The sequence below is a fragment of the Chenopodium album genome, chromosome 25 (assembly GCF_948465745.1).
Source record: "Chenopodium album chromosome 25, dcCheAlbu1.1, whole genome shotgun sequence".
Classification (NCBI taxonomy): Eukaryota; Viridiplantae; Streptophyta; class Magnoliopsida; order Caryophyllales; family Amaranthaceae; genus Chenopodium; species Chenopodium album.
In genome coordinates, this window is record NC_137858.1 from 18852037 (window position 1) to 18864005 (window position 11969).

Consider the following 11969-nt stretch of genomic DNA (forward strand, 5'->3'; position numbering starts at 1 on the left):
TCGGGCGAGCCCTTGCCCGACCGGGCGCGAGTGTTGCCTTGGGGCTTGTTTGATTTCCGATCAGTTTTTGTTTAGCGAATAATTAAGCTTGCTTAGTATTAATAGGTTATTATTAGGCAAGATTAGACTATCTCTTCTTCATTATTATTACTTTAGTTTTACTTTCTCTTCCCTCTCTCTACTCAACTTTCTCTCTCTAGATTTTATTTTCTTTCTTGTTCCTCAACACTATTGTAATTCCGCCGTCTTGGTACGATTTCTCTCTTAATTAATCTCAGTATTTATTTCTTTCCAATTTCCTTCATGTCTTGTTTAATTATTATGCTTTGTTTAGTTTTGATTATGTCCGAGTAGTCTAATTCTATGGTTTATGGGGATCCATAATTAATATGAAGGGATAATTTGTTATTATTAATTATTGATATTGCATGATAATTTCTTATTGAATTGTTTTAATTCTTTGCAATTAGATTATGAATCGAGCAGATGTAATTTGATTGTGAATGTTAAGCAATATTGAATTGATGAATCGAGCAGATGTTAATTTGATATTAAGGGCTATTTTCAATAGGGACTTAGATCTAATAAATTGCGAGAGCCTGTTAGATCTATGTTGGTTAATAAATTGCGAGAGCCTGTTAATCACGTTATCTGTGCAATGTTGATTGATTGATTGTTATGTTTTATCCCGGAGTATTAATTATTGGTGAACCTATGACCCTAGGCCTTCTTATTATCGATTTTCTCCCTAAACTTAATCCCTGTAGTATAGTTTCATATTAAATACAACAAATTGGTTACCTTAATAATTTAGACTATATTAATTATTTAGGAGTAGAAAGACCAGTTTCCCTGTGGATTCGACCCTACTTCCCTATCTACTTTAGTTAGAGGATTTAGGTAATTCTTTTGATTAGGTGATACGACTTTAGCCTGTCAAAATTTGGTGCCGTTGCCGGGGAAACGGTTTTATTTTTATTTCTAATTGTTTTTGTAGTTTAGATTATTTTTCTCTTTTGCCTCAAAGGACATTAGTTCTTTGAGGTAGTACTAATATCCGTCTTTTTAGTTCTTTGTTTATGCCCAGGTGTTCCAGATCAGGTTACATTCCATTCGATCCTGAGATCGAACGCTCGTTTCATAGACAAAAGAATCTTTACAGGCAGATCCTAGCAGGTTCCGGGAGTAGTAATATTCCTGGAAATCCATTACCTACTTCTAGTGATTCGGAGCATTCTTCTGATTCAGAACTAGAGATGGGTACACCACCTCCACCTTGCAAGCTTAGCGATTATTCGCAACCATCGCTGACGGATTTTCCACATCTTTCTCCTACGCCCGATCTCGAGGGAGTCCAGTTCGAGATCAAGCCCCAGTTCATAACGATGATAGAAAGAAAGCAATTCAGTGGAGCAAAGGGTGAAGATCCTAATCTTCACATTGCAGATTTCTGTCAATACTGCAATACTATTAGGCAGAATGGGGTAACGCAGGATCAAATCAGGGAGATTCTTTTTCCCTTTTCTTTATGTGGAAAAGCTAAATTATGGTTTAATGGTTTGAATAGAGCTGCACTTGGTATTACTAACTGGGAGACTCTTGCATTGAATTTTTATAACAAATATTACAAAAACAGCTTTATTGAGAAGCGCCGTCCAGAATTTTGCCCAAGAGACAGATGAAGCATTATATGAAGCTTGGGAAAGATTCAAAGATCTGCAGAGGGAGTGTCCCCACCACAATTTGGCGAAGTGGCAACTGATTCAAGCTTTTTACAATGGATTAGGAAATGCATCTAGGACAATTTTAGATTCCGCAGCTAGCGGTAGATTTATGAATTTAAATGTTGATGATGCAGGTCAGGTTATTGAAGATATGGCAATCCATAATTCCCAATATGGGAATGCTAGAGGTTTTGCTAACAAGGGCAAGCATCATGTTGATTCAGTCACTCTATTGCAAGCCCAGCTTACTTCTATTTGTCAGAAACTAGATAATCTTACCACTAATAATTCTAATTCTGTTGCTAATGTTTCTGCTGTTTCTAATAATGCTAACGATGCTTTCTGTGAAAATTGTGGAAGTGTAGGCCATTATGAACAAGATTGCAGGAGTTCAATGGAGCAAGTTAACGCTTTTCAAACTTACAAGCAAAATAACCCATACTCCAATTCCTACAATCCTGGCTACCGGAACCATCCCTACCTATCTTACCGTAGCACTAATGTTCAAAATCCTCCACCCCCACAACAACCACAACAAGCACCCCCTCCACAGCAGAAATATTACCATCCTCATGCTAACCAGAAACCCCCATCACAGCCCCCTACTACATCTTCTGACCCTGCTTTATCAGAAATTAGGGCAATGCCGACCAATATGCAAAAACATATGGAGAGTAGAGACCAATAGATTGACTCTATTATAGCCCATAATAAAGTCATGGACACCCAAATTGCCCAATTGTCCTCTACCCTTCAATCTCGTCAGCAGGGAGCTTTACCAGCGCAGGGAATGCAACCTACGGATCATGCAAATGCAATCACCCTACGGAGTGGTTCACACTACGATGGGCCCCAAATGCCCAAAGAGGATGAATCTGATTTATCTAATATTGCTAATCCTGATTCCGTTGTACCAATTTCCCCTGCAGGGCTGCAGGGTAAAATTCCTGATGCTAATATTTTTGATGATTCATTGCAGGGTACAACCCCAGGGAAGGATGCACCCCAGGAGAAGAGTAGGGAAGTACCACCAGTTATCAAGCTACCTTTTCCCAACCGTCACTTGAAGACTAAGTTGGATAAGCAGTTTGGTAACTTTTTGGAGGTTGTCAAAAATTTGCAGGTAACAGTTCCCTTCACAGAACTTATTACTCAGGTTCCTGCATATGCTAAATTTATGAAAGATATTCTGACTAGGAAAAGGGCCTTTAATGAGGTAGAAACTGTAGCATTCACTAAGGAATGTAGTGCACTTTTACAGAATAAATCCCCTCCTAAATTAAAGGATCCCGGTAGTTTTTCTATCCCTTGTCATATTGGAAATGTCTTCATTGATAAAGCATTATGTGATCTAGGTGCTTCTGTTAGTGTAATGCCATCGTCTGTTTGTGCTAAATTAAATATGGGTGATTTAAAAGTTACTAATATAACATTGCAAATGGCAGACCGTTCTGTTAAATACCCCTTAGGTATTTTAGAGGATGTACCTGTCAGAGTCGGTAAATTTTTTATCCCCGTTGATTTTATTGTTCTAGACATGGCTGAGGACACACAAATTCCCATTATATTAGGTAGACCTTTTCTCCATACTGCAGGAGCCATTATTGATGTCAAAAATGGTAAACTAACCCTTTCTGTTGGCGACGATAATATCACGTTTAATTTAGGGAAAGTTTTGAAAGGTCCAATGCTTGAAGAAAATTGCTATCTAATTGATGTGCTTGATGTAATGGATGGTATTTGTGAGGAAAGCTTACCACAGGTTCTTGCAAGGGACCCCTTGGAGGAAATTCTTTGTGGAAATTTGTCTGCAGGTGATATGAGCATATGGAGCAAGGAGGTGGATGATATAGAAAGAGCTCTTGCCACCGAGGAATTCGATCCTAATGATTGTGTGAAGGTAGTAAATTTGGTTCAGGAATCAAAACCTGCAGAGGTGAAGAAACCTGAACTAAAACCTCTCCCTTCCCACTTAAAATATGTTTTCCTTGACGAGCAGGAAATGCACCCTGTGATCATCAGTACTGCACTTGATGACCCACAAACTTCCCAACTTCTAGAGGTTCTCCGAACCCACAAAAGGGCAATAGGGTACAGTATTGATGATCTCAAGGGTATAAGCCCTGATTTTTGTATGCACAGGATACACTTAGAGGACAACTACAAACCCTGCATTCAACCCCAGAGGAGGTTGAATCCTAATATGCAAGAGGTAGTCAAGAAGGAGGTTATGAAGTTACTTGATGCAGGTATCATCTATCCTATTTCTGACTCTAAATGGGTAAGTCCTGTACAGGTGGTTCCTAAGAAGGGTGGGATGACCGTTATTAAAAATGATAAAAATGAATTAATTCCCACTAGAACTGTTACAGGGTGGCGTATGTGCATTGACTATCGTAGATTAAATATCGCCACTAAAAAGGACCACTTCCCTCTTCCCTTTATTGATCAAATGCTTGAGAGGTTAGCAAATCATAAGTTCTTTTGCTATTTGGATGGGTATTCGGGATTTTTCCAAATCCCGATCCACCCTGAAGATCAGGATAAGACAACATTTACATGCCCTTATGGCACTTTTGCATATCGTAGAATGCCTTTTGGTTTGTGTAATGCGCCTGCTACTTTTCAACGTTGCATGATGAGCATTTTTTCTGATTTCATAGAGTCTATCATGGAAGTCTTTATGGATGATTTTAGTGTTTATGGTTCTTCATTTGATGCATGTCTAATTAACCTTGCTAAAATCCTGAAAAGATGTGAAGAATGCAATTTGGTTTTAAATTGGGAGAAATGTCACTTTATGGTGACAGAGGGAGTAGTCCTGGGTCACATTGTATCTGATAATGGCATACAGGTAGACAGAGCTAAAATTTCAGTGATTGAGCAATTACCTCCCCCAGTTAATGTTAAGGGAGTTAGGAGTTTCTTGGGTCATGCGGGGTTTTATCGCCGTTTCATCAAGGATTTTTCTAAAATTGCTAAACCACTGACTCAGCTTTTACTTAAGGATGCCCCTTTTGTTTTTACTGACGAGTGTCGTGAGGCTTTTGACAGGATTAAGCAGGCTTTGATATCGGCACCCATCATATGTGCTCCCGATTGGAACCTTCCATTCGAGATTATGTGTGATGCAAGTGACTATGCTCTAGGAGCCGTGCTTGGACAAAGGAAGGATAAAGTTTTGCACGCTATTTATTATGCAAGCAAAACTTTAGATGAGGCCCAAGTCAACTATGCCACCACGGAAAAGGAGTTTCTTGCTGTTATATATGCTTTAGAAAAATTTAGATCATATCTTGTTGGTTCTAAAGTCATTGTTTTTACTGACCATGCAGCTTTGAAATATCTAATAGCTAAGGCGGAATCCAAGCCAAGGCTACTCCGGTGGGTTCTTTTGCTCCAAGATTTCAATATAGAGATAAGAGACAAAAAAGGAGCAGAGAACGTTGTGGCGGATCACTTGTCACGAATCAGGTATGATGAGGGTAAGGATTTTCTCCCTATAGATGATTCCTTTCCTAATGACAACCTGTATGCAGTAGTAGAGAATCACCCTTGGTATGCAGATTTTGCTAATTATTTGGTGGGTGGTACTTTACCTCCTGACTTGTCCTACCAACAGAAAAAGAAATTCCTTTCTGATGTTAAACATTATTTTTGGGATGATCCTTTTTTGTTTCGTGAGTGTGCAGATGGATTATTTCGCAGGTGTGTTCCCGAATGGGAAGTTCACGGCGTCCTTACAAGTTGCCACACTTCACCCTATGGTGGACATCACGGCCCCTCTAGAACGGTGGCCAAGATTAACGAGTCAGGCTTCTTTTGGCCTACCATGTTTAAAGACGCTAACACTTTTGTGCAGGCTTGTGACTCTTGCCAGAGGACCGGCAACATTTCGCGGAGGCATGAGATGCCCCAAACTGGGATTCTTGAAGTTGAAATATTTGACGTTTGGGGCATCGATTACATGGGGCCGTTCCCATCTTCCAATGGGAATTGTTACATACTTGTAGCCGTAGATTATGTGTCCAAATGGGTTGAAGCCATAGCATCACCAACAAATGACTCCAAGGTAGTCATCAAGCTATTCAAGAAAATCATATTTCCCAGGTTTGGTGTCCCACGAGCCATTATTAGTGATGGGGGTACCCACTTCCACGAGAGACAACTGGACAACTTACTTAGGAAGTATGGTGTGTATCATAGAACCGGGCTTAGTTACCATCCCCAAACTAGCGGTCAAGTTGAGGTCTCTAATAGAGAAATCAAGGCGATTTTAGAGAAGGTAGTAGCCAAGTCTAGGAAGGATTGGAGTATGAAGTTAGATGACACACTTTGGGCATACCGAACAGCATTCAAGACACCGATTGGTACTTCACCTTATAGGCTAGTTTATGGTAAGGCATGTCATCTTCCCGTAGAATTGGAGTACAATTGGATGAGTTTAGATTGTCGGCATATGACAGTGCACGCATCTACAAGGAGAAGACCAAGAAGTGGCATGACAAGAGGATCCTACCGAAAGAGTTTACACCGGGTGATAAGGTTCTTCTCTTTAACTCAAGATTAAAGATTTTTCCAGGAAAGTTGAAATCTAGGTGGTCCGGTCCCTTCACTGTCACAAAGGTGAACAAATTTGGTTCGGTGGAGTTGGTGAATAACAAAGGTGAAGAGTTCAAGGTAAATGGCCAAAGGTTAAAAGTGTATCATGATGGTGCTACTATTAGGGATGTGGAGGAGACTCTCCTAACTCCACTTCCTAAATGAGCTCAAAGGAGGTAAGAAGGTCGTGCAGGACCTAGATAAACCAGCGCTTTGCGGGAGGCAACCCGTATTTTATTTGTTTTTATTCTTTTTTTTTTTTTCTTCTTTTTCTTATGAGAGGAGAGAGGAGGGAATTTAATGAGTTTTATGAGCTTTTGGTACAGTTTACAGGAAAAGAGTTAGCCAAATTTGAAGGAAGAAAAAAATCGTCAAAACTTGCTCTCGGGCCCGACCGGGCGGATCTTCGCCTGACCGGGCGCGAGAGTTGACGTATACGGACTTTAAATTGGCCCGAACGGGCGGGATTTCGTCTGACCGGGCGCGAGAAGGAGATCAAAAATTTGAGGAAAATGGCCCGACCGGGCGGTGAGGCGCCCGACCGGGCGCGAGAAAAAGGTGGGATATGTGCTGTAGATCGCCCAATCGGGCGAAGTGGCGCCCGACCGGGCGCGAGCTAAAAAAATCCGAACATCCAGATCGCCCGACCGGGCACCATGCCGCCCGGCCGGGCGCGTGCACACCCCCCCCGTTTTTTTTCCTTTCTTTTTCTCCTTTCCTTCTTCTTTCTTCATTCGTCTTTCTTTTTTCCTTCGTTTCATCTCTCTAAAAATCAAATTTCCTCTGACTTCTCTCTAAGATTCCTCCTTCTCCTCTTACCCAAATCCAAAACTTTTTACAAATTCTTACTCCTCTCTTCATCCTCTACACTCTCATATCAAATATTTTCAAATTCCACAAAATTAATTTTTGACCACCACCACTAATGGCGGCCAAAAGGGCTCGAAGTTTACTCGGGGGTAGCTCCAGTTCTTCCCAACAGTACGACCCGGCGCTCCAACTCCCTCAGTGGCCGACGATCAAGATCGCAACGGCGGAGCAACGGGAAAAACTCGAGGTGCTCTACGGACGAGAGGTAATTCCCTCACGGTGGTTACACCGTCCCACTTTAGAAGCTTTAGGAATTTTTGGTTTTGTTAGAAGATTTTTGAATGATATTGGTATGAGAAAATTTGTAGATATGCATTATTCAACATACCGTGAATTGACTTGTGAATTCTTATCTTCTCTTGTTATTCAAAACCATAAAAGTGGTCCAAAATTAATTTTTAGGCTTAATAATAAAAACACCACTCTTTCTTTTGCGGAATTCTGTAAATTATTTGAACTGGAACCTGATTTGAACAGACAATGGAATGCCGAATTTAAAATGGAGGATGTTTATTTAGCTTTAACTGGTATTTCACATGTTAACGCTCAACATGCTAGTGCTAGGCCTATTCATCACCCCGTCCCCAAATTGTGGCAAAGATTTGCCGGTGTGTGTTTCCTAGGGAGAAATGAACCCCATAACTGTCAGACCAATGAACTAGCTGTAATTGGCCATTACATGTTTGGGTATGAAAAACTGAACATCGCCCGGTACATCATCCACCACCTAGGTAGGCACGCTACGGCCAGCAACCACCACACTACCCCTATCCGTCTTGGTGGCCTTATCACTAGGATAGCCATCAAGAAGGCCGGTTTTGTAGAGAGTGGACCTCACCGGATGACTAACATGGGACCTGACACCTACATGACCTCTAGGTACCTTGAGGAGCTTGGGTGGTTGAGGGTAGACGAGAACCAGGTCACCCATTGGTGCATTAGGACAGGGACTGAACAACCCTTGCCTATTTTTGCTTTGCCCAACCCTGACCTGACCGCCTTTCCCCCAGGGCAAGAGTCCTATACTTATGCCCTGTTAGTTGCCCATGCTAGGGGTGAGGATCCACAGCAGGCCCAGCCACCTCCTGCACAGCCCATTCCACAGCCACCATCACCACCCCGACAGTCCTATTCTATCCCTCACGGTGACTCTGACCCAGTTTGGGACTTACAGAGTATTGGCCAAGCCATAGGTCGCATAGAGCAGAACCAGACCGAGTTCAGACAGATGATTGGCTCTGTCGACCATAGGTTAGGCTACCTAGAGAGGAACCAGGGTAGGGGGCTCTACCCTATGTATGATGATTACGCTCGTCGGGGCAACATTCCCGACGATGCGGTTTACCCAGACTGGTTTCAGCCCCCACCCCAGGGATACGATAGGGATCCCACTGCCCATGGCATTTACACAGACTATTCCTCGTTCCATGGGTACGGACAGGACATTCCTTTTGGGGGACCGCCGGGGGGGACTTTTCACGCTAACTATTTTGGTAGTGGCTCTTTTGGTGCAGATGGTGCCGGTTCCAGTGGTGGAGCAGGTGGGTCCTCTCATATGGACCAGGATGAGGATGAGTAGCCAGCTGGGCTACTTTCGAGCCAATGAGGACATTGTCCGATCTTGGCTTGGGGGAGATTTTTGGATTTGGTATATACTTTTCTGTTTTCTTTTTCTTTATTCTTGTTTATTTTTGGTGTGTTTTGTTAGTTTAGATTTATTGCTTTTTAGATTAGTTTATTGTTTTCCTTATATGAAAAATACAAAAAAATTGAAAAATCAAAAAATAAAAAAATACGAACCAATGAACTGTAAATCATGCTTCCCTGTGCCCCATACTTGAGAAAATTGTTTTGATTCTTGGTTTTTGATTGTGAGCATTGTGGATTAGTTGATCATGATTTGAAGTTTAATTATTTGGATTCCTAAACATGCGTCAATTTTGCCCAACTACTTGTGAATATAGTGCTTGACTAGTTGATTTGGTTAGGAATGTGTGATTAGTTCCTGGTATGTCAATGAATTTGAGTATTGGTTTGCAACTATGAGTAGTGTTTCATAACTCAATATTATGCACATGTGGAGGACAAAGGCATTTGTTCTTTTAGGTGGCCTTCAGACTTATTTAGATACATTTGTTCCCTTCTTGCTACCCATGTTGTTGCTTGTGCCCTTTTATTGTTTTTAGCCACATTACAAGCCTATTTTGCCCCATTGGTTACTAATCCCAAGCTTGGCTTGGGGGAGCTATTAGTGAGTGAGGTGAGGGAGTTTGTTGTGTGCACATTATTTGCACAATTTGGGTGGGTTTGAGAAGTTATTTGTTCTTGATCATATTTTTGTTTTGATGAGTTTTATAGTGTATATATTTGAAAAATAAAAGTGTGATAGAAAAAAAAAGAGAAGTTCAAAAAAAATAGTGAGAAAATAAAAAAGAAAGTGAACTTCTAGAAAAAAAAAAATGAAAAAAAAGAGCAAAAAAGAGAAGAAAAAAAATGTTTGATGTTCAAATTATCTAAGTGAAGGTTGATCAAAAGAAAAGAAAGGAAAAAGTTTGAGTTTCAATGTAAATATTTGAGTTTGAGTTCAAAGTTTGTTTATTCACTCTAGTTCTTTATTATCATATTTTTGGGAGTGAATTTTTGTAAGTATTGGGTTTGATTTTTATGATTGGAGTATATTTGGTGGATTATTGTTAGAGTTAGTTTTGTTGGAGATGATTATGACCATTATTTTTGGTCATGGGTTTGTTAGGATATGGCTCCCTTATGCATAGCTTTTCTCTCACATATTCCCAAATTTATCCTACCCTTTTCCCTAGCCTTGCATTACAAGCTTTAAAAGACCTTTTGACCTTGTGCATAGAGTTGTGTAAATATGAAAGTGTTGTTTATCAATGCAAGTTATGACTTGACATATTCCGAGTCGACTATTAGGTTGAGTGTATGTCTTTTTAAACACACGAGTGTTGTGAGTTTGGGAGGGCATTGTTCACAATAAAGGGGTTGGGATGGAGAGCGATCGAGTACATCTTTTACTCGCCACATAAATGAGAGTTGAATGTGTGAGCACTAGTCTTGAATTCTATATGCTCTTGTGGTTTGCTCTACTTGACAATTGTTGGGGAGGAAGGGTGATTAGATGGATAGGATTGGTTGATTTTGAAGCATGTTCACTTGATTTGCCTTGAATCGTTTGTGCTTGATTTTTATATTGGGGTGAGGCATGTTTTATTTATTCATTGAGGAGCTCTTTGCTTAGGGACAAGCAAAGGTTTGGCTTGGGGGAGTTTGATGTGTTCATTTTATATATATATTTATCCCCGTCCCTTGGTCGTAATTAGTAGTGTTTTTGGCTCCTACGAGCCACTTTTATTACTAATTTGTGTTTTCCAGTGCTTTGGTAGTTTTGCTTGAGTTTTGTAGGAATTTGCGTACTTGGAGAAATTTCCCGGGCTTTTCGAGGAGCATCTACAAGTATTGGAAGACCGCGATCACGTTCGATAGCCCAAGGCCGATTGGAGGTATCAAATCGGCGACTAAGGGCTCAGTTCGATGGCATTTGGGCCAAGTTCAGAGGCCCAAAGGTAGAAGCCTGAGGCTAAAAAGCCCCGCCCAAGGCCACCTTCCTTGCCCGATGCACGCGCCCGTTCGGGCGGGCCAAAGCAGCACGCGCCCGGTGCACGCGCCCGGCCGGGCGCGAGAAGACTCTTGGAGTGAAGAAGGCGGGCCCGGTCGGGCGAGCCCTTGCCCGATCGGGCGCGAGTGTTGCCTTGGGGCTTGTTTGATTTCCGATCAGTTTTTGTTTAGCGAATAATTAAGCTTGCTTAGTATTAATAGGTTATTATTAGGCAAGATTAGACTATCTCTTCTTCATTATTATTACTTTAGTTTTACTTTCTCTTCCCTCTCTCTACTCAACTTTCTCTCTCTAGATTTTATTTTCTTTCTTGTTCCTCAACACTATTGTAATTCCGCCGTCTTGGTACGATTTCTCTCTTAATTAATCTCAGTATTTATTTCTTTCCAATTTCCTTCATGTCTTGTTTAATTATTATGCTTTGTTTAGTTTTGATTATGTCCGAGTAGTCTAATTCTAGGGTTTATGGGGATCCATAATTAATATGAAGGGATAATTTGTTATTATTAATTATTGATATTGCATGATAATTTCTTATTGAATTGTTTTAATTCTTTGTAATTAGATTATGAATCGAGCAGATGTAATTTGATTGTGAATGTTAAGCAATATTGAATTGATGAATCGAGCAGATGTTAATTTGATATTAAGGGCTATTTTCAATAGGGACTTAGATCTAATAAATTGCGAGAGCCTGTTAGATCTATGTTGGTTAATAAATTGCGAGAGCCTGTTAATCACGTTATCTGTGCAATGTTGATTGATTGATTGTTATGTTTTATCCCGGAGTATTAATTATTGGTGAACCTATGACCCTAGGCCTTCTTATTATCGATTTTCTCCCTAAACTTAATCCCTGTAGTATAGTTTCATATTAAATACAACAAATTGGTTACCTTAATAATTTAGACTATATTAATTATTTAGGAGTAGAAAGACCAGTTTCCCTGTGGATTTGACCCTACTTCCCTATCTACTTTAGTTAGAGGATTTAGGTAATTCTTTTGATTAGGACGGATATGGAGCGTGGTACACTATTTCCACGCTCCCGGAATATCTGATGACCTTGGACAAGGTGTCCAAGTGGGGAGGCTGGAAGGACAAGTGGTACTTGGTCTCCTCCCCTCAAGTGAGAA